The sequence below is a fragment of the Oryctolagus cuniculus genome, chromosome 1 (assembly GCF_964237555.1).
Source record: "Oryctolagus cuniculus chromosome 1, mOryCun1.1, whole genome shotgun sequence".
Classification (NCBI taxonomy): domain Eukaryota; kingdom Metazoa; phylum Chordata; class Mammalia; order Lagomorpha; family Leporidae; genus Oryctolagus; species Oryctolagus cuniculus.
This window is the reverse complement of record NC_091432.1, coordinates 213,769,837-213,791,900: the sequence shown is the minus strand read 5'-3', so window position 1 is coordinate 213,791,900 and position 22,064 is coordinate 213,769,837. Positions and strand designations below refer to the sequence as shown.

General features: G+C 47.6%; 1 protein-coding gene across 15 annotated transcripts in view; it reads right to left on the bottom strand.

Moving 5' to 3' along the window:
• PALM2AKAP2 (PALM2 and AKAP2 fusion) overlaps window positions 1-22,064 on the bottom strand; it is a 595,149-nt gene that overhangs the window by 74,072 nt on the left and 499,013 nt on the right.

The following is a 22,064-nucleotide window of genomic DNA, read 5'->3' as shown; positions in this document are numbered from 1 at the left end:
TGGCCAAGCCCCATCATTGTAACCATTTATGGAGAGGACCAGCAATTTGGAAAATTCTCTCTCTACCTCTCTCTAGATCTGTTACTCTGCCTTTCAAATAAATAAGAAAATCTTTTAAAGTATGTAATCAGCCACATCCAGTCATAGCTTCAGCCCCCATTTCTTTTTTTTTTTTTTAAGATTTATTTTATTTATTTGAAAGACAGAGTTACAGGGAGAGGTAGAGCCAGAGAGAGAGAGAGAGAGAGAGAGAGAGAGAGAGGTCTTCCATTCTCTGGTTCACTCCCCAAATGACCACAATGGCCAGAGCTGTGCCGATCTGAAGCCAGGAACCAGGAGCTTCTTCTGGGTCTCCCACATGGGTGCAGGGGCCCAAGCACTTGGGCCATCTTCTACTGCTTTCCCAGGCCACAGCAGAGAACTGGATCAGAAGTGGAATAGTCGGGACTCGAACCGGCGCCTATATGGGATGCCAGTGCTGCAGGCCGGGGCTTTAACCCACTGCACCAGAGCACCAGCCCCTCAGCCCCATTTCAACAAAGGGAATCTGAGGAGGCAGTCTCATGAACGCATCCACGATTCAACAACTCATCTGATTTTCCTTTCTGACCTGCTTCCCACACCAGCCTCACCAATGCCTTCCCTCCCTACCGCTCCCCATCCTACAGCCACACCTGCCTTTCACGGGCCAGTCTGGTCCTGCCCCAGGGCCTTTGCATATCTGCTGCTCCCTCTTCCCTAGGTGATCTTTCCTTACTTGAGCACTGCCTAAGAGAACTTTTCGGCGATGATGGAAATGTTCTGTCCCTGCACTGTCCATGCTGGTAGCCAGAAATCACATGTTGGTATTGGCTCCTTGAAAGTGCCTAGTGTAACTGAGCACTTGATTTTTCAAATTGTATCTAATTTAAGTGCAAATCTAAATAGCTACACGTGGTCAATGAGACCACCTCGGTTGCTACAGCTACAGCTCTTCATTTGTGCAGCACTTCTTTTTTTTTTTTTGATCATTCAGGCCTCAGCACAAATGCTGCTTCCTCCGAGAAGCCCTCCCCTGCTCATTGCCTTTAAGTAGCCTCCTCACCCCATGCTCAATCTTCTTCCTTCTCTGCACTTGGCACCGCCTGCAATGATTGTGTCTGTGTCCCTCTGCTAAGATGCAAGGTCCCTGAGGTCTTACTCATGGCTGTCTCCCACCGACCCAGCGCACTGCCTGGCATACGGCTGACACTTAGGACATAGCTGGAATGACCGACGCATGAATTCATTCACTTGGCCCCACTGCTTCCGGGAAGGGATGGAAGAAACGGAGAGACCACCCCCCCAGGCAGCCTGGCTACTGAACGGCTTCCATCAGCACTCTGCCCCAAGGAACCAGGCCCGCAGCTCGCTCACAGCTTCCAACTCTGCCAGGAGGTGAAGGTGCCTCCAAACTCGGATCCTGAGGTTGGAGACCCAGAAGCCATGCCTTAGGATTCCTGTAGCAGGAGTGGGTTAGAGCCACCTCTGAACAAATGGCCAAGACCCTGCCGGCCTGGGAACGAGCTGTGTCAAGCAAGAGGCACGGGGCAGTGACCAGGACAGACAAGGTCCTCCGGCCCCCTGGGAAGCCCCACCTCTTGGCAGAGACATCAGCAGTATCCAGATGACACATTTGTTCCGGGACCTTGGGTTGGCCTGACCTACAAGAGGACACCTCCCTCGGCCAGGGTGGCCAAGGAGGGCTTCCTGGAGGGAGAGCTGGTGGATGAGGCTTTCAGCAAAGGAGAGCGAGCCACGCTAGACAGAAGGGCTGGCATGGGCTGGGGGTGGGGACCGGCTATCGCAAGCAGGGAGAACAGCAGGAGCAAGGACGTGGAGAAGTGAAGTGACATCGTGTTTATGGCCAACTCCAAGCACTGGGTTTCACAGGAGTGGCAGGACAGAGGGCAGAGCAATGGGTCTCAGGTCACCCAGGCCTGGAAGGCCAAGGACCGACAGTCTTCTTCTTAGGCAGCTTTAAGACGGATGAAACGATTACCTGGCTTTTAATGATCTTCACGACCCCAGCCATGTCCTGGTGGTGAAGCAACTGGGAAGGAGCATCACACTTGAGACGAATGCATTATGCAGCACAGGGGTGGAAAATACGGCCTCCCGGTCCAGAGGCCTGGAGGCATCAGCCAGGCCCAGTCAGATGGCTGCCAGAGCCGGGCTGATACGGTCACGTCATTTAGCCTATGTTAACAAGCCACTGCCTGTGCAATCGCCCACACACACAGGTGCACCTGTCTGTGGGGTCATGACCCAAGGCCCCTGGGGTACAGCTGCATTAAGCAATGGAGCCACACCAGGAAATGCCACCTTGGAAAGGCAGCCAATGGTGGCCAAGTCATTCTGGGCAGCTTTTCATGGAGCTATCCCTATGCAGGGCGGGGGGGGGGGGGCGGTGTCTGGTCAAGCACAATTTAGATTCAAATACAGCAAACATTTAGTGCCTATTGTTTGCTCCGGTACTCTCACAGATCCCTCAGTTAGCATCTCCTTCAAAAATCACAGTAATAAACATTTTTTTTTTCTTCTTTTTTCTTTTGACAGGCAGAGTAGACAGTGAGAGAGAGAGAGAGAGACAGAGAGAAAGGTCTTCCTTTGCCATTGGTTCACCCTCCAATGGCCGCCACGGCCAGCGCACCGCGCTGATCCGAAGCCAGGAGCCAGGTGCTTCTCCTGGTCTCCCATGCGGGTGCAGGGCCCAAGCACTTGGGCCATCCTCCACTGCACTCCCTGGCCACAGCAGAGAGCTGGCCTGGAAGAGGGGCAACCAGGACAGAATCTGGCGCCCCGACCGGGACTAGAACCCGGTGTGCCGGCGCCGCAGGCAGAGGATTAGCCTATTGAGCAGCGGCACCAGCCAATAAACACATTTCTTAACAAGATGAAGACCTGGTATCCTGTCCAGACAGCTACACACAGAGATTTTTTATATTCCAATTAATCATTACCTCCAGTGCATACAAATGCATATGGCACGCACATACTTTTTAAATCCAAGTAGCTGTAAGGGTCACACTATCAAACAGTCATCCCACCCTTGTACTTCTCAGTCTTACACAAGTTCTAACTCTTCTGTAGTTATCTTCTATGGAATTTACTATGCTTTCCTAAATAAAGTATTTAGGTTATGTTTTTTTATCAGCATTATCCATCAAGTTCCCCTCTTCTTGTCTTCCCAGTATTTTTATTTTCCTCGGAAAATTCAGTTAATTTTTCTTCAATGTGTTTATTTTTAGGATCATGTGAATTTTGTAAACCAATGACCTAAGAAATCGAAGCGTACTTCATGGAGAATGGAATTAAAAGGTACGTTTAGCCTGGCATTATGGTGTAGCAGCTTAAGCAACTGCTGGGGATGTCCACATCCTATATCAGAATGCCAACCCAGTTCTAGCTCCTCTGCTTCAGATCCAGCTCCCTGCTAATGCGCCCTGGGAGGCAGCAGGTGATGACCCAAGGGCCTGGACCCCTGCCATCCACGTGGGAGGCCCAGATGGAGTTCAAAGCTCTGGGCTTCAGCCTGGCCCAGTCCTGGCTGTTGCAGGCATTTAGGGAGTGAATGAGCAGATGGAAAATCTCTCTCTCTCTTTCTCTGCCTTTCGAGGAGATGAAAATAGACGAACGTGAAAAAAAGAAGTTTATTTTGGTAGAAAAACATTCTGAAATCCACTCAATGTTTGTTCATAACGTGCAATTTTCTCTGAACTTTTTGAAGGCCTCTGGCAGAGTGTTGGTCCCCAGCTGCATCAAGAAGGCTTCGGGGACTGGGGACTGGTTGAGCAGGACAGCCCTACCCCAGGTCTCTCAGAGAAGCAGTAGCCTCACCGGAAACAGGCACTGTCCAGAGCCTCTGGGCCCAGTAAGAGGAGCCCTGGTGGGGCTGCCACCTGCACTGCTGGCATCCCATATGGGCGCCAGTTCTAGTCTCAGCTGCTCCATTTCTGATTCAGCTCTCTGCTATGACCTGGGAAAGCAGTGGAAGATGGCACAAGTCCTTGGGCCCCTGCGCCCGCATGGGAGACCCGAAAGCAGCTTCTGGCTCCTGGTTTCAGATCGGCACAGCTCTGGCCGTTGCGGCCAACTGGGGAGTGAACCAGTGGATGGAAGACCTCTCTCCCTCTGCCTCTCCTTCTCTCTCTGTGTAACTCTGATTTTCAAGTAAATAAATAACTAAACCTAAAAAAAAAAAATCCAGGAAAGTAGACAGGAAAGCAGGAGGAACTCCTTTGGCTTGGGCTGGTCTACCACTGGAGACTGAGGACTGGTCTTGGTGGAAAGACCCCTGAGGAAGGCGGTGCTGGGGTCTGGATTTCCCACCCCTCCAGGGTCCTCTCAGCCCCGGGATTTGCTGTGCCATGGTCACCTTCATAGAAGGTTGGCCCAAGCAGTAAACGCAACACTGAACCCTGCTGAGCCAGAGAGCAGATGTGGGATGTTCTATTTTAAGAACACGACCCACTAAGACAAACAGACTCCTAAAAAAGGAATACGTGATTATAGGCAACTCACAAGCCGCAGTTCTGGGCCCTGCCTTTCCCTGTCTTTTTGACAATGTCCACTCCAAAACATAAACAAAGATAATTGCCAATGAAATGCTCCGGGGTGAGTTGTGAATTTTTTTTGTCCTACGAAAAATATCTTGGGTTCATCACTTTGCAGAGAGGAAAACCTTCAACTTGAACACATTTATTTTTCCAAACTACACATTTTCTAGAAGACTCTAGAAAATGAAGCATCAAAAAAATCACCTTCTCCCATTTACTGAAATCTTTCTTTGTGCAAGACCCCAAAGCACACTAATAAATTGAAGAAGTGCCTCTTCCTCCTGATTGGAGTCCCTTTAAACATGTGTTTTTTTTTTTTTTTTTTTTTTTTTACAGGCAGAGTGGACAGTGAGAGAGAGAGACAGAGAGAAAGGTCTTCCTTTAGCCGTTGTTTCACCCTCCAATGGCAGAGGTGGGCCAGGCATCATGGCCCAGTGGGTTGTGGCCTTTTGGGAAGGGAATCTGCGACTGGAAGAGCTCTTTCTCTCTGCCTTCCAAAGAAACAAATAAATTTTTTAAAAGATTAATTTATTTATTTGAAAGGCAGAGTTACAGGAGGGCAGAGGCAGAGAGAGACAGAGAAGTCTTCCATCCGCTGGTTCACTCCCCAATTGGCCATAACGGCTGGAGCTGCGCCGATCCAAAGCCAGGAGCCAGGAGCTTCTTCTGAGTCTCCTACACAGGTGCAGGGGCCCAAGGACTTGGGCCATCTTCTACTGCCTTCCCAGGCCATAGCAGAGAGCTGGGTCGGAAGAGCAGCAGCCAGGACTCAAACCAGCGCACATATGGGATGCCGGCACTGCAGGCAGCGGCTTTACCCCCTATGCCACAGCGCCAGCCCCAACAAATAAATCTTTTTTAAAACATTTCCTATCTTTAAAAAATACTCGGGAGGAATTAGAACTAACTTCCTATCTCAACTCTAAGATGAAAGTACACTGCACGTCCTCACTCCCCGCTGTACGTCAGAAAGATACAAGTACTTCCAGTCCACATCCACTGCACAGCACAGCCGGGACACACGGGGGCACTCCACCAAGCCCGCACCTGGGAAATGTATTTCTTGCCAGGCTAATGCAGAATAAATCATTGAAGACCACAGAGCCCGACTTCTGAAAGAAAACATCTTTATGCAGCCCAGGCTGAAATGCCCACGGCAGCACCTCCAATTCATCACCGAATGTCCTAAGTGAAGATGCTCCCCGCGGCGGCTCTGGCTGGCCGTCCTCCTCGTGGGCAAAGCAGAGCCAAACGTCCTTCAGCCTAAGGTCCTTCAGCCTAAGGTCCTTCAGCCTAAGGGTCGGGAGGCCGCCCCTGCCATTTCCTTCCATGAGGAAGGTTCTTGGAGCAAGCCCACCAGCGGCTCCACAAGCTGATTCCTGTCTAGATTACAGGGCAGCTTGTTTACGCTGCGAAGAATAAACGTTAACTGTGGGAGTCAACAGCCGTGCAGTGCAGGTGAGATATCTTCCTAATTAAAACAAAGGCTTGTATTAAGTATCCTCAGTGCAAGAGAATGAAAATAAAACAGCAAACTGATATATATATATATATATATATATATACACAGAGACTATCTGAAAATATTTTTAATATATATTTGGAGATAAAAGCTTTTTTGGCCCCCCAACCCACTTTTTAAAATTTTATTTTTTTATTGCAGAGAGTTACAGAGAGGGAGGGAGATGGAGAGGGACAGACAGAGAGGTCTTCCATCCACTGATTCACTCACTCCCCAGATGGTCACAATGGCCAGGGTTGGGCCAGGATGAAGCCAGAAACCAGGAACTTCTTCTGGTCTCCCACATGGGTGTCAGGGGCCCAAGTACCTGTGCCATCTTCCACTGCTTTTCCCAGGCCATTTGCAGGGAGCTGGATCAGAAGTGGAGCAGCTGGGACTCAAACCAGTGCCCATATGAGATGCCAGTATCCCAGAGGGTGGCTTAACCCTCTATGCTACAACATTGGCCCCACAACCTGCTTTTAATATCACTTCAGAACAAGTGAAACAAAGCAAATTTAAAAAAAAATCACAGGTGCTAAATAAAAGTCATTTTTAAAAAATAGAGGAATATATGACTTCATAAAAATTCACCCTGCAGCTGGCAAAAAAAAAAAAAAAAAAAAAGGTAAAAGGGAGCCCCAAGCAACAATGGAGTAATCTGATCATGACAGGTGCCAAGGTCAATGTCAGTTTACTAAGCAGCCCACAAAAAGTGGCTCAACACACAAGTCAGAGGTGGCCCCTGCCATCCTGTCTGCTGCACACTTCTGAACATGATGGGTGCATAATCTGAGAAATTCCCATCTTTGCTGAATAAAGTACACCTGCCAGAGAAAACTCAAGATATAATATCATCAAAGGAGACAGTCCATAGGTTTCTGTTTAATACTACTCTCTCCAAAATGGAGTATAATGCAGCAACCTGTAAGATTGTATTATTGCCAGTTTTACCCTCTCAAAAGCAATCTGAAAATATGTCTCAGAGGTCTCTAGAGCTATGCCAAACTACCCAGGATTTCTACTTCCAGGTTTCTGTCAAAGGGAGATAATCATGGATACGTAACAAAAACATCAGGATAAGGATGTTCATGGCAGCATTGTTTATACAGGCAAAGACTGAAGCCACTTAAATCATGCAGCGTAAGCTGTTAGGTAAAATTCAGTGGACTGTTTAGTAGCCACTAAAGACAATGTGTGGAAAACAGACAAATTTACATGCAGGCACAGGGGACAAAACAGCCGGCCTGGGCTTCTCACAAAGACCCCTGAGCCATTGAGGAATTCCAGCCAGGGCAGGCCGGAGAGACAGAACATGGAGATCACAGGGTGGGATTCTGCACTGGACCCTGATTGGGGTCAAAAAGCCAAAAAAAAAAAAAAAAGTGCTAGTAAGTGTATTTTGGAGAAAGCTGGCAAAATTTTAAATAACGTTTATATTAGATAGTGGTGATTCATGTCAAATTTCCTGAACTTTATATCACTGTTGTGGCTGTATAAATAGAAAGGGGTATGTATCTACAACTTACTTTTAAATGCTTCATAAAAAATTATATTGGCCTGGGAACCTGAATTGACTTCTTGGCTCCTGGCCTTGGTCTGGTCCAGTCCCAGCCACTGTGGGCATTTGGGGATTGAATCTGTAGACGCAAGCTCTTTCTGTCTCCCTCTCTCAAATAAGTGAATAAAATTTTCTAAAAATGGAAAATTATAATATACATCTATAATATTCACTATACAGAGATATGTAATATACATATCTATGAAGAGAATGGAAGCAAATATGAGAATGGTGAAGGGAATACAAAAATTCCTTGCATTATTATTTTTTTAAATTGTCATCTTATTTGATAGGCGAAGAGAGACAAAAATCATCTTCCATCTCTTGGTTCAGTTCCCAAATGCTCACAATAGCCAGATTCTGGTTCAAACCAAAGCAGAAGCTGGGAGCTCAACTGGGGTCTCCCACACAGGTGGCAGGGACCTGAGTACTGGGACCACAGCTGCTGCCTCCCAGGGCGTGCATCAGCGGGAAGCTAGACTTGGAAGCAGAGCCAGAACTGGAACCCAGGCGCTCAGACATGGGATGTAAGTGGCCCAAATGGCATTGTAACCACTGTGCAAATACTCACCCCTTCTGGGTCTCTCATGAGGGTGGTAAGAACCCAATTAACCGAACTATCCCCTCTGCCTCCCATGGTCTGCACCGGCAGGAAGCTGGAGGCAAGAAGAAGTGGAGCTAGGAACAGAACCCAGGCACCAAACTGGGACAGGGACGTCTTAATCACTAGGTCAAACACCTGACCCTTGTACAACTCTCACAACTCTTCAGTAACCTTAAAATGATGTCAAAACAAAAAAGCTAAAATCCATATCCGACATTCTACTACATTGGGAAAATGCTTACGCTAGAGTGAGTGAAAGCATTAGGACCCCAAGATGCCACACTCAGCAGGACGCCTCAAGAATGAGGAGGTATAAAGATTACATTTTAGAAAGAAAGAAGCCTAACTGTCACCAAGTGTGTGTTGTTTCTGAGTGGTGAGATTCTGTTTGTAGGGTTCTTTTTTAAAAAATTATTTTTATAATTTTAAAAATCTACTTTGCACATTATTTTTATAATCAAGTGCAAAGGGGAAATAGTAGAGAAAATTATACAGTTTTACGAATCAGATAAACATCTGAGTCAATCTTCCAACACTTCTTATGCACTAACTTGGTATTTCAAGTCAATGGAATTTGAACATGAAACAGCTGGGCCCTAAACAAATTAAATCCTGTTTATAGCGGCAGCAACATCGTATTAGTGAAATTACTTTTCCACCCAAATCTCAGAAGGGCAGCGGGAGACTAGGGACTCAGTACAGGAGAAAGCTGGCACTCCAAGCTTCAGGCAGAATTGTCTCAAGACTGCCAACTTGCAGAATTCATTAAACAATAATTTGCCAGCTTAAATAACTGTGCCTATACCCAAAAGCATGTTCTTCCAATTCATTTCTTATAACATTTTCTGTTCCAAAAATTAGAATACTATACAGTATGTGTGTGCGTGTGTGCGTGTGTGTGTATATGATTTTTTTAGAACCTCTGGAGGCAGCTGCACACATAGTGCCCCATTGTTACTAATACTTCAATGTACAATTCGTAAAAATAAAGACATTTTCCTACCTAACTAAAGTCCAAGCCTCAAAATCTTGGAATTGGCATGGACAGAATTCTACCATCTAAACCACAGACCCCATGCAAATTCCAACAGTTGTCCCAGTGAAGTTCTTGCCAGCAAAATGGTCCAATCCTGGGTCCCATCATTCTCATGTCTCCGGTCTCCTTCAATCTGGGACATAGTCTTCTGTGTCTTTCGCGACCCTGACACTTTTAAAGGTTACAGACCCGTTATCTTGTCCCTCAATTTGGGATTGCCTGCTATTTCCTCATAATTAGATCTAAGTTAGGTATTTATATGGGAATATTACAGTTTGTAAATTAGAGTGCAGATATTGTAATTCTTCTCTGAGTGCCTTCTCAAATGGCACACAATGCCCATTGGTCCAATCACTGCTGGTACTGAGTTTGAACATTTGGTTAGGGCCATGTCTGCCAAGTTTCTCCACTGTGAAGTTACTATGATCCCTTTGCAATTAATTTATAATTTTGTAGAGGAGACACAAGAAGCTGTATAAACATCCTGGTGGAACAATATAGGAAAATTTTAATGCTAAATAGTGATCAATATTCAGCCTGTACCCCCCCCCCAAAAAAAAAAAAAAAAAAAAACAAAAAACTAAGAGCTCTTCATAATATATATGTTAGTTACCTTTAAGAAACACAGTACCTCAGGAATGAGAGTTTAGTGCAGTAGTTAAGATACAGCTTGGGACACCAGCACCCTGAATCAGAGTTGCTTGGTTTGAGTCCCAGCTCCACTCTCGCTTCCAGCTTCCTGCTAGCACGCACCTGAGGAAGCAGCAGGTGGTCGACTCAAGTACTTGGGTCCTTGCCAGCCACGTGGGAGACTTGGATAGAGTCCCAGGCTCCTGGGCTTCCACCTGGCCTAACCCCAGCTAGCCTGGGCATCTGGGAAGCAAACCAGTGGGTAGAAAATGTCTTTCTCTCTCTGTCTTTAAAAAAAAAGAAAGAAAGAAATTTAAAAGAGGAAGGCAAGCAGACAGGCAGGAAGGGAGGGAGGGAGAAAGGGAGGAAGGGAAGGAGGGAGAAAACAAAATACAGTACCTCTAAAATGATTTTCCCAGAATTTGCACAGAGAAAAGGTTTTTGGGGGAGAATTCCTATAAGCTAGAAGTGCAGTTCTCCAAAGATAAATGTACTTTTATTTGCACAAGTTACAAGAAGGGGTGACATTTACATGTGCAACCTACCATCCCTGGGCAAAGTTTCAAAAATAAATACGATTTGTCTTCTAGTGATATGCTCAGAGTTGGCATCTAAAACACGTTCCTGACTCATTTGAACTGTCTTGTTTGTAACTTAAACAGCAGGCCAGGCTGACTCAGGCCTGAGTGTGCAGATCCCATACAGAGGTGTGACACAGAAGGGCCTCAGGTCTTTGCAGAACCATCAAAGCCGTCAGCCACGGCGACTCTCAGGTCACGAGGCTCGCGTCACGCGTGCCAGCTGAGAGTTCTCCCGGGAGCTCCCGCAGGACAGCGACCTGCAGCCTCCCTGTCCCGAAGGCTTTGTGTTGTCTGAAAACACAAGGGCAGGAGTGACGCACTCTGGCCGGGACTCAGACTCGCTCGTTAGCGTGGACCTGCACGCAGACACAGCTTCAGGGCTTCGCGCACAAGACTCCTCCTGTGCTTGAGCACGCACGATGAGCTTACCCCAAGAGAAACGCACAGGCGGATGTGACCACCGTCCTGTCTCTACCTGCCAAGCGCACACTGGTCAGCACCTCCCCTCAGGCAACACGTACCTGTGTGGGTCTGGTGCTGTGTGAAGCTTCTATAATTAAACAGTGACGCATTTCTCGTCTGTCAGCACCTCGGATGTCCATTTTTCTGATGAAATGATCCTCTTGCAAGAACCGAAATGGAGCGGACAAGCAAAGCTAGGCGAGGAAGGAGGGGACAGCAAGCTTGCTGCATTCTCAGGGCTGCCGCAGGACACAGGACAAGGAATTGCTCTCAGGCCCAACTCTGGCCTAGAGTGACCCATCCATTCCAAGCCATGGTGGGCAGGGGCTCCTTGTGGGCTTCTGAGAGGCTACGTTAGCCCACCTGGCCCTGGAGTGCAGGTGCAAAGAGCTCTGTGGCAATGAGTCCTCTGTCCACCACGCTGGACAACCCATCGTCCTTCTCTCCTGGGTCCCCCAGTTCATGAATCACTGCTTGCGAGAAGCGAGAATTTACTTGGTAAATCCAAGAGCATCATGTAAGTGCCAGCCCTTGAAGGCTGCGGTGGAATCTCGCCCTCACAGTGGGGGGAAAGACAAAAGGAGGAAGGATGGGGACAGAGCCAGGGAGGGGTCGAAGGAAAGGTCAAGGAAGGACCTTTAACCTTAACCACCTCCTTGTCCTCACTGCCGCTGCCCTCCAGCGAGCCCTCCCTGGCCCTGGGCCACTGCACCCACCTCCGGATCCAGCCTCCCGATTTCGGTGAAATCTGACAAAACTTTTCAAAAATGTCCTCATCTTTTTGCCTTAAGAGACGGTTTCTTGATAGGACATCTGAATGCACAGCACCTGGGGCCAGTGTCGTGGTGCCACTGATTAAGCCATAGCCTGTGACGCAGGCATCCCCTGTGAGTGCTGTTTTGCGTCCTGGCTGCTCCACTTCCGATCCAGCTCCCTGCTTAGGCACCTAGGAAGGCAGAAGAAGATGGTCCGAGTACTTAGGCTCCTTCCACTCATGTAGGAGACCTGGATGGAGTTTCAGGATCCTGGCTTCAGCCTGGTCCAGCCCCAGCTGTTGCAGCCATCTGGGGAGTGACCCAGTGAATGGAAGACCTCTCCTCTCTCTCTGTAACTCTATTTTTCAAATAAATAAAATAAGTCTTAATAAATAAATGAATGAATGGACGGTACCTGACTCTTTCAGAGGACCGTACTGTCAATGGCCAATGCCATGCCACATGGAGGTGGTAGAATTTGTTCTTCTGACTTTTCCGTTTCTTTATTTTCCTGTTTTTATCTAGGTGGCAAGACTAATAAGATGCCTCATCATAAAACTGTGCAGACAAGTGAAATAGAGGAGACGCATCTGCAGTTTTAATGAAACACGATCAATCCTGAAAATGTATACAGAGATGTATATTACCACGTAGGACAGGAAGTTGTAGATTGAGTTCAGCTTCACTTAAGTGTCAGTTTCCTTTTTTTCAATATTTCAAAATACATCAAACAAACAAGACTTAACCTGCTACTTTTGGGGGTAGGAAATTGAGTAGAGTCCCGTGAAAAATGGTGAAGGCAAATTTTCTTATTTTTTTTCTTCCACTTCCTCCTGCCTCTTACCTCTGCCCACAAAGAGTCTGCAGATTGCCCACAGTCTTATGCATGCTATTTCCCTGGGTATGGAGTTGTATTCATGCAAAGAAAATTGGTGAGAAAGAAAAATTGGAAAGTCCAAGCAAAAGAAAAATATGATCTGATAACCCACCCTTCGCTATCTCACTAACACTCATGGACTGCACTATCTATAAATATCTAATGGCAAGAAAATTATAAGTAGCCAGATTTTTTTTTTACTTATGGCAATCTTGTTTATTGATAACCATGTCATGCAAACAGTACATTAGGACCAGCAATCAACACAGCACAAACATCTCCAAACCCCGGCCCCGCCCCAGTGTCTTACCAAATGACAATACTACCGTTAGGCTAAGGGAAGTTGAGAGATGAAGTTTTAGCCGAAACTGCCCCACAAGAAACAATGACAGTGCTAAGTAATCCGAAAATGTGCCCATTTTCTATCAGTGAGCAGGGCAGTTTATGCACAGAAAGATTCTCAAGCTAAAAATAATTGATCGTCAATGAAAGATAACCGGAAGGAAGGGTCTCAGGAGCCACATCCCAGCCAGCTGGGCAGCAACAGGTTGGGAGAGAGTGAGCCGAGCTCTGCACCGTCAAAGACGTCACAGGTTCTGAGGAGCTAAGGTGGCTGACAAGTAAGCTGAAGGCTTTCCAGAGTCAGAGGGCACCTGCTTAACAATAACAGCATGCAAAGCTCTATTCCTGCTCATCACAGCCTTGAGAGAAGAAAGTAGGCATGGGAGACCTAACCGAAACACCTGCAAAGATTTTACTTTTATGCATGACCCGGTTAGATCTACCAGCTTCCTAGCAGTTACCCTCTGTACTAGGTTAAGCCAAATGAAATTCCCAGTCTCTGGCCACTCTGACCTACGAAAAACGGCAAGTTCAGTGTGTGCTCCACTAAGTTCATTGATTTCGAATTCTAATCTTACAAGGTGAGTGTTATTATTCCCAATTATAGTCAGAGAAACAGAAGGGACAGAGGAAGGCTGACATGGCCAGGCTCCCAGGGACACCAAGTAGTGCCATGTCTGGTCCTTAGTCTCACAGAACCCAAAGTGGAGGAACCCCTCCCAGTGGTCCAGCCTGGAGTCATGTGGGTTAGCTCTGGCAGCTGAAGACGTTTTAAGGCAGAGTCATCCCAGGTACTCTGTTAACTTTCAAGATAGATTTTCCACCATCACCCAGCTGGTCACATTGACCAAATGACAACGGTCTTCTGATCCATAAAACTGAGAGCATCGGACTGAAGAACTCAAAAGGTCCCTTTCTCATCTTTGGAAATTTGAATGATAGTTAAAAACATAATAAACAGAATTTTTAGTTTTTGAAAACCATGGTTATTTTTAAAGTTGCCAATATTCTTTGCAGACAACCCATAATATGGAAACATTTGAAGTACGAGGGGAAAGTCTCCCCACTCCCCTCCTAACTTTGGTGACCTGTGTGCACCTGGAATTTTGCCAGGTCAAGTGCGTGACCTTGAGCCATTCACCAAGACTCACCTCAGAGCCTCAGTTTTCCCGTGTGCAAAATGGGACTGGATGACGTGGGCTCCCGGGAGAAGAGGGTAGCAATGCAGGTGAAGGTGTCTCCACAGTGGGTTTTGAGTAGTGTTGCTCTGCTAGGAGTCCCAGTCACATGCTCCCTCCCCTGCCTGGAGGTCACCAGGCCACCCACTGGGTGGGGAGCCTGCTTCCTCTCCCGGGTCTCACTGTTCATCCAGCAAGCAGCCTCCCTGAATGAGTCAGTGCCAGAATGGGTGGGCATCCTTGAGCTAATCAAGGGACATCAGGAACACGGAAGCAGCCACCTAATTATGATTCAACCAAAGGAAAAGTTGTTCTCGAACTCTCTCTGAATCACGTTTGCTTCACTCCTGATCAAATCAGGCCACGTGGAAACCGGTGCATGTGTGTGACTGCGGGGAGCCACTTCGGTGTAGTGTTAGCTAGCGCCAGCTCAGTGGTCCCCCAAAAGACAAAGGCTCTGAGCAACAGGGACCATATGGAGACTGTCCTTTGCTCAGCACCTCTCGGTCTGCAGTTCTGGCATGTATCCCACATTTTTAGAGTTAAGAAGCCGAAAGGCAAATGCACACGCCATCTAATGTTAGCACCAGCAGAAGTCCACAAGATCATGTAGTGACTCACACGCCAGGAGACGGCCAAACGCTCTGCTCCCTCTGGAACACGGAACCTCAGCAACAGGCCACAGGGATGACACGCTGGCCTTAACATGCTAGAAATGCACCTGTCTCACCATCAGAGGACATGTCTCTCCTGTTCCCAGGACAAATGTTTTGAAGTAACAGGCATGCATAAACAACATTATCAATAGTTTTGAAAACCATTCAATATTCATTCAACTATTCAGTAGATTTGAAAACTCATCTGCAGTCAATTCATTTGCTGGGCAATGATCAGGAGATGAGAAATCGATGTATTAAAGACTTAGCCTGCATCAGCCACTTTGGATTTATTACTGCAATTACTCCTTAACAGCAAAGCTAATCATAGGTTACCATTAGCCCCATCATGCAGTTTACAAAAGCAAGGCTTTGAGAGGCAGAATAACTTGATTTTCTGCCCCCCCTCCTTTGCTGGGCTCTTAGCCTACAACCTCTTCTTCTAGACACTGTAACCTTTGACCGTGGTGAATTTGTAGATTGTTCTTTGGCTTCAGAAAATACAACATTTTGCAAATTGAGTCAGGGTGTCCCTGAGAAACACCAGCTTTGCTTCCTACTGTCCTTGCCATACTGTGAGACCCTCCCTTGGTGAACAACCCTGCTCTCTAACAACGAATGGCTCAGTTGTTGCTGGCACCTCATTGAACTAGAGGGGAGCAAACCATGTGAAGAGCTGCTCCCTTTTAACCAAGCACTAACCTTGCCCTCACTCAAAAGCTGTCAGGCCACGCCCAGAACCAGCCAACAGAGCAAGCAGTTCCCATGGCACCTCATTATTAGTAGGCTGTGCTTCCAAGCCCAATGTCATTCCCCCTGGGACTATGCCATGACCCAAACCCCTTATTTCCATGCTGTCCCCTTAAATGGGTGGTAGAGAAGCCTAATCAAGAAAACAGGAAAAGAACAAAAAACACAAAATCAGCCAAGTACAATCTGCTGGAGACTTCGTTCTACTTAACTAATCCATCACAAAAGTTTACTTAAGGAACATATAAAGCCCAAAGGGATTATACATGCCACGTGATTCCATCTGCCTCAAGTTCTACTGATTCTCAAAATTATGGACTTACCCCCCCCCCAAAAAAAAATCTGGAAACTTCTCCCTTGTTAAATCCTCACTTGCCTAAGATCCACACAAGTGGTATTTCAACCATGGCGACCTTATCATTCTCAAGAGATCTGGGTGAAAAGCAAAGCATCGAAATTTAACTAGACAAAATGAACCTCCGAGTTTCATTTTTGCTTTTACAGGCAAATATGAAAATGAACGTGAAGGCAGAGCAACATGCCTTCCCCACTTGGCCAGACTGTGCCACTGTCAACACCAAAGACATTCTGGATCCGAAAGGCTGGTGGACAACACTGGAATAACACAGGAGGCATAAAGAGAACCTGCGGGAGGTATCCGAGGAGCCTTGAGCTCATCCTTGCAAAGCTCAGAAGGTGAAGCCGGAAACCACTCCGTGTAACCGGCATTTGCAGGGAAATCTGCACTCATAGCGGTAAACAAAATGCAAAGCAACATCTCAAGGGAAGCTGAGCCTTTGCTGTTTTCTCTCTCACACAATATTAGCTTACAGCTTAGCAACAGCTGGGTGGAGGAGGAAATTCCTCTGTTCACACCCACCCCCCTCACATGTTTTTTAAAGAGGACCACGTACAATGCATTAAGAAAAAAATCTATTGTTGGGGTCAGGGAGACTCACATGTTTTTTTTCTCCAGGCTAATAATGGATTCAACTGCCTTGAAGTCAATGAACTCGGGTAGGGAAACAGCAAGCCAACAGGCGCAATACTGCACAGGCCATATCCTGTGTCTCCAGCCCGCATTCCAGAAGGCCTCGGGGCACACTGATTAGCAAAAGGTTGCACTCAGCAAAACAATTCAAGTACTTGGAAGTTTAAGGCCTTTTCCTAATTATAACAAAAAAAAAAAAAAAAAAAAAGAGTACCTCAAACACCAAGGTGAACATAGTGTAAATATGAAGTCCCTTACCCCAAGAAGAGCCATGAGAGCAGGGTCCACCCAAGGGACTGCAGCCCGGCACCCCACTCTCCCTACTGTCCGGAGCGGGGGAAAGCCACCTCCCTCGGCAGTCAGAGGCGCTGGCCTACGTGAGGATGACTAACGGTCATACTCCTTCCTTCCCAGTGATAAGAGCACTGAGTCACTTTTACTCTGATTATCGATTCTCTGATAAAAGCAAATGAAGAGCTTTTTCTTGATCGTGAGTCTCTAAGCCTGGACAATACCTTTGTCACTCATGGACACTAACAGACTCTGAAGAGGGAGGAGAAGTGAGGCAGACAGAATAGGGATCGTGACTACTCACAGACCTACAGCAAACACAGACACTGGCGCGGCTGATCAGAGGACAAGAACAAGAACTGACAAAGAGTGCACGTGACCGACACGTAGTGGGTGGTCCATGGCTTACTGTTTAAGTACTGAGGGCAACCCGTGAGCCCGGCTCTCTGGTGAACCCTTTACCTTCATTTTCTCATCTAACCCCTCCCCCCAACAACTGCAGGAGGCATTGCACCCATCTTATTTTTTAAAAAGATTTATTTATTTATTTGAAAAGCAAAGGCACGCACACACACACACACACACACACACACACAGAAGACAAAGTAATCTTCCATCTGCTGGTTTACTCCCCAAATGCCTCCAACAGCCAGATGAGGAAATCAAGGCTTTCACAGTGTCAATCATGCATCCAACGTAACACGGGCAGTCAGCGACAAAGCCAGAATTGGAGCTGGAGCTGCCCAGCTCCAGAATCTGCACTCTCTACAAGCCTCTTTGCAAATGCACAACTATGCTGTTGAAACACACCCTCAACTGAGTATTGTTCAACTTCCTTTTCCGTATTTTTGTTCTTTGTGTCTTTGGCAGAAAGAGGGAGCTGGGGTACTCTTATCTTCTGAGGACCTCACCGAGGGGCTGTATCCTAAAAGCAATGGCAAGACAAAAGGTAGAAGTAACTCCAGCACCCACTGATGGGTAAATGGCTAACAAAAATATGAAAGGCACACACAGTGGAATATTATTCAGCTTTCGAAGGAAGGAAGTCTGGACACATGCCAGGGAATGGATAAACCTTGCTGACATTATGCATAGTGAAAGAAGCTGGCCACACAATACAAATGCTGTGTGACTGCACTGAGTTCCTACAACAGATGACTTCCCAGAGATGGGGGATAGAGTGGTGGTTGCCGGTGCTTGGAGAAGGGGTGTAGGGAGTTACAGTTTAATGGCTAAAAGAATTTCAGTAATTTGCAGGATGAAAGGGTTCTGTCATGACCTGATGGATGGCGGTGATGGTTGTGCAACCATGTGAATTGTGCTTAATCCTAAGAACCGCATGCTTTAAAATAGTTTAAGATGGCAAATTTTTAATGGAAATTTTATCAGAATTAAACCTCAGGCCGGCGCCGTGGCTCAATAGGCTAATCCTCCACCTTGCGGCGCCGGCACACCGGGTTCTAGTCCCGGTCGGGGCGCCGGATTCTGTCCCGGTTGCCCCTCTTCCAGGCCAGCTCTCTGCTATGGCCAGGGAGTGCAGTGGAGGATGGCCCAGGTGCTTGGGCCCTGCACCCCATGGGAGACCAGGAAAAGCACCTGGATCCTGGCTCCTGCCATCGGATCAGCGCGGTGCGCCGGCTGCGGCGGCGGCCATTGGAGGGTGAACCAACGGCAAAGGAAGACCTTTCTCTCTCTGTCTCTCTCTCTCACTGTCCACTCTGCCTGTCAAAAAAAAAAAAAAAAAAAAAACTCAAAATAAGGGAAGGGCAAGCGGTTGGTGCAGTGATGAAGATAACGGTTTAAGATGTCTGCATCCCACATCAGAGGGCCTGGGTTCGGGTTCCAGCTCCACTTCTGATCCCAGCTTCCAGTGATGCACACCCTGGGAGGCAGCAGCTGATGGCTCAAGTACCTGGATCCCTGCCACCCACTTGGGAGCCATGGATTGAGTTCTCAGCTCCCAGCTTCACCCTGGGCCACCCCTAGCCATGGCAGGCATTTGGGGAGTGAACCAGTGGATGGGAGGTCTGTCTCTCTGTGTGTGCTTCTCTGCCTTTCCAAAAAAAAAAAAAAAAATGAAAATAAATAAAACTATTGTAAAGGGCGAAAGCTAGAAGAACAGGTGTCTGTCACGGGGCCGTCAGCAGAAGTCCTGCTGCTGTCCCATTAAGGAACTGGACCTCTACCAGTCATCCTGCTGGTGTGACACCAAAACCCACTGACAGGGACCAGCCACACAAGCTGCCACCACTGTTTCCACAGCCTGGCCACCCACAGGTCACTCTCGGAGCAGGATCTCTCCAATAGTGACAGCAGAGGAAACACCGAAGTCTGAGACCTCGGCAGGCACGGCTTCCTGCTCCAGAGGCTGGCCCTGGGGAGCAGGCTGGTATATGGCACCAGAATGCCAGGAAGACACGTCTGAGACTCTCTCCTTTCTCTCATCACGGAGCCACTAAAAATACAGGGGCTGGCAATGGTTTGCACCTTGGAGCTGTGCCGAGCCAGCACCCACTGGCAAAGGAAACATCACTGGGCCATGAGATCGCCCGGGATTCCTTTGATGACAGAGGTGTGGTAATGAAGGAGCCACCCAGGCCCAGCGCCAGCCAGCTGCCCTGGCAGCAGACAAAAGTCCAACTCACACCTTTTCCTTTCAATCCTAGGCCTGGGGCCTCAGCTGAGGGCACACCGTTCACCACCCTGGCTTGGATCATGGGTTGCTCTTCAAGTGAATAGGACTCTTGGGCCCTCCAACACTTTCCGAGCCAAGCATTTCACTGCTAGGTGTGGTCAAGCTCTGGGCTGGGCTCAGAGGTCTGAGAAGCCAGACATGTGCCTTGGAGGAAAAAGAACACATCACCCTGTAAGGTCTGACTTTCAAAACCCACTCTCCATGAGCATTTTTCCAATCATAGGCAATGTCTTCTTCTTTTACCTTTTCTCTTTCCTCCTTAGGTAGGCAGCCAGGCTCAGAAGTGCTTGCTTCTGCCATCTGGTATCTACAGTCACGGTTCCTTCCTCCTGACTTCTGTAAAAATCTAAACCATGAACAAGACTACGCAGGGTGTTCAGAAAGGGCCCTTTCTCTCTCCGCTCCTGGGTGTTGCTACTGTCTTCCCTGGACGCTCCTAAAGGACTTGGCGAGACTCCAGAGAGGAAGGATTCGGATTCTAGGCACCAGGTTCCCAGACTACCAAAGATTCCCATATCCTGCCCCATGCTGGCATGGACTAGCAGAGCCTCTAACTTGATCGTGTGGACAGAAAGTCAAAAGTACCAGGCACGTGTTATGGGCTTCATTGTTTGCCTCCCCCAATTCCCTCAGTATCTCAAAGTCACAGTACAGGGTACCTGAGTATCGTGGGGGACCTGACTCAGGATCCCCCGTAAATGCAAAAATCCATGACGATCAAGTCCTTTATATGCAATGGTGTGGTCGGTATTTGCACATCCTCCACATACAACCTCCCTGTTCTTTAAATCTTCTCTACATTACTTATAATACATAATGCAATATATATACTATGTAAATAGTTGTTTTGTACAGTTTATGGAGCATTACAAGAAAAATGTCTGCATATTTTTTTTTGACAGGCAGAGTTAGAGAGAAAGGTCTTCCTTTTCCCGTTGGTTCACCCCACAAGTGGCCGCTACGGCCGGCGCATTGCAGCCGGTGCACTGTGCCGATCCGAAGCTAGGAGCCAGGTGCTTCCTCCTGGTCTCCCATGCGGGTGCAGGGCCCAAGGACCTGGGTCATCCTCCACTGCACTCCCGGGCCACAGCAGAGAGCTGGACTGTAAGAGGTGCAACCAGGACAGAATCCAGTACCCCGACCAGGACTAGAACCCGGGGTGCCAGCGCCACAGGCGGAGGATTAGCCTAGTGAGCCGCGGCACTGGCCTGCATATGTTCTTTTTACATGCATTTTTTTTTTCCCAAATATTTTTGATCTGCCCTTAGTTGAGCCTGCAGATTCAGAATCCAGATATGGAGAGTCAGCTGATTTGGAGATAGGGACTTTAAAGAGATAATTAAATGAAAGATCTTCCTTTAAAAAAAAATACTCGTTATTTATTTAAGAGGCAGAGAGAGATGGATAGATAGAGAGCAAGCTCCCATCTGCTGGTTCACTCCCTAAATGCCCACAGTGGCTGGGGCTGGACTAGGCGGAAGCCTAGAGCTTGGAATTCAATGCAGGTCCCCCACATGTGGGACAGGAACCCAAGAGCTTGCACTATCACCTACTGCTGCCCAGGCTCTGCATCTCAAACAAGCTGGAATCAGGTAGTTCAATGAAGGATACAGGTATTCTAACTGGCGACTTAACTGCTAGGCCCAACACCTGCACCTAAAGGGAGGTCTTTAGGGTAGATTCTAATCCAATGACTGCTGTCCTTATAAGAGGAGGACATTTAGGGTCCGGCACTGTGGTGTAGCGAGTAAAGCTGCCAGTTGGAGGGCCGGCATCCCATATAGCTGCCGGTTCAAGTCCTGGCTGCTCTACTTCTGATCCAGCTCTCTGCCATGGCCTGGGAAAGCAGCAGAAGACAGCCCAAGTCCTTGGGCCTCTGCCCAAGTCTCCACATGGGAGACTCAGGATCTCCTGGCTCCTGGCTTTGGATTGGCACAGGTCTGGCCCCTGCAGCCATTTGGGGAGTGAACCAGCAGATGGAAGACCTCTCTTTCTACCTCTGTCTATCTGTAACTCTGCCTTTCAAATAACAAATATTAAAAAAGAAAAGGATATTTGGCCACAGACTTCAGAGAGGAAAGATGTCGTAAAGACTAGGGAAAAATGGCCATCTACAGGCCAGGGAGAGAGAAAGCTGGCACAGAAGACTTCCTCACAATGCTCCAAAGGAGCCAACCTGCCAACACCTTGACTGTGGTCTTCCAGCCTGGGAGAAAATACATGTCTGTGTTTACGCCACTCAGCCTATGGGCCTTTGCTATGACAGCCCTAGCAAACTAACACAACACGTGCTGGGAACCACAGGTGTTGGATGGCTCCCATCCCACAACCTAGCACCTTTCCAAACCTTCAGGACCTGGATAGAAGCAGAAGCTAAGTGTGTTCCAAAAATTACTGAAGTTAAATTTTATGTTAGCCAGACAGGTTGAAGAATTGGAGACAAGAATTAATTTATACAAGTTTTAAAATGCCATGTGTGGTTTTTGAAAGCTCTTCATGGACTTAAGAGTCATACCCCCGGCCATAGGGAGGGATAAGGCAAGCTTACTTTGTATTAAGTACTAACAAGACAGAATT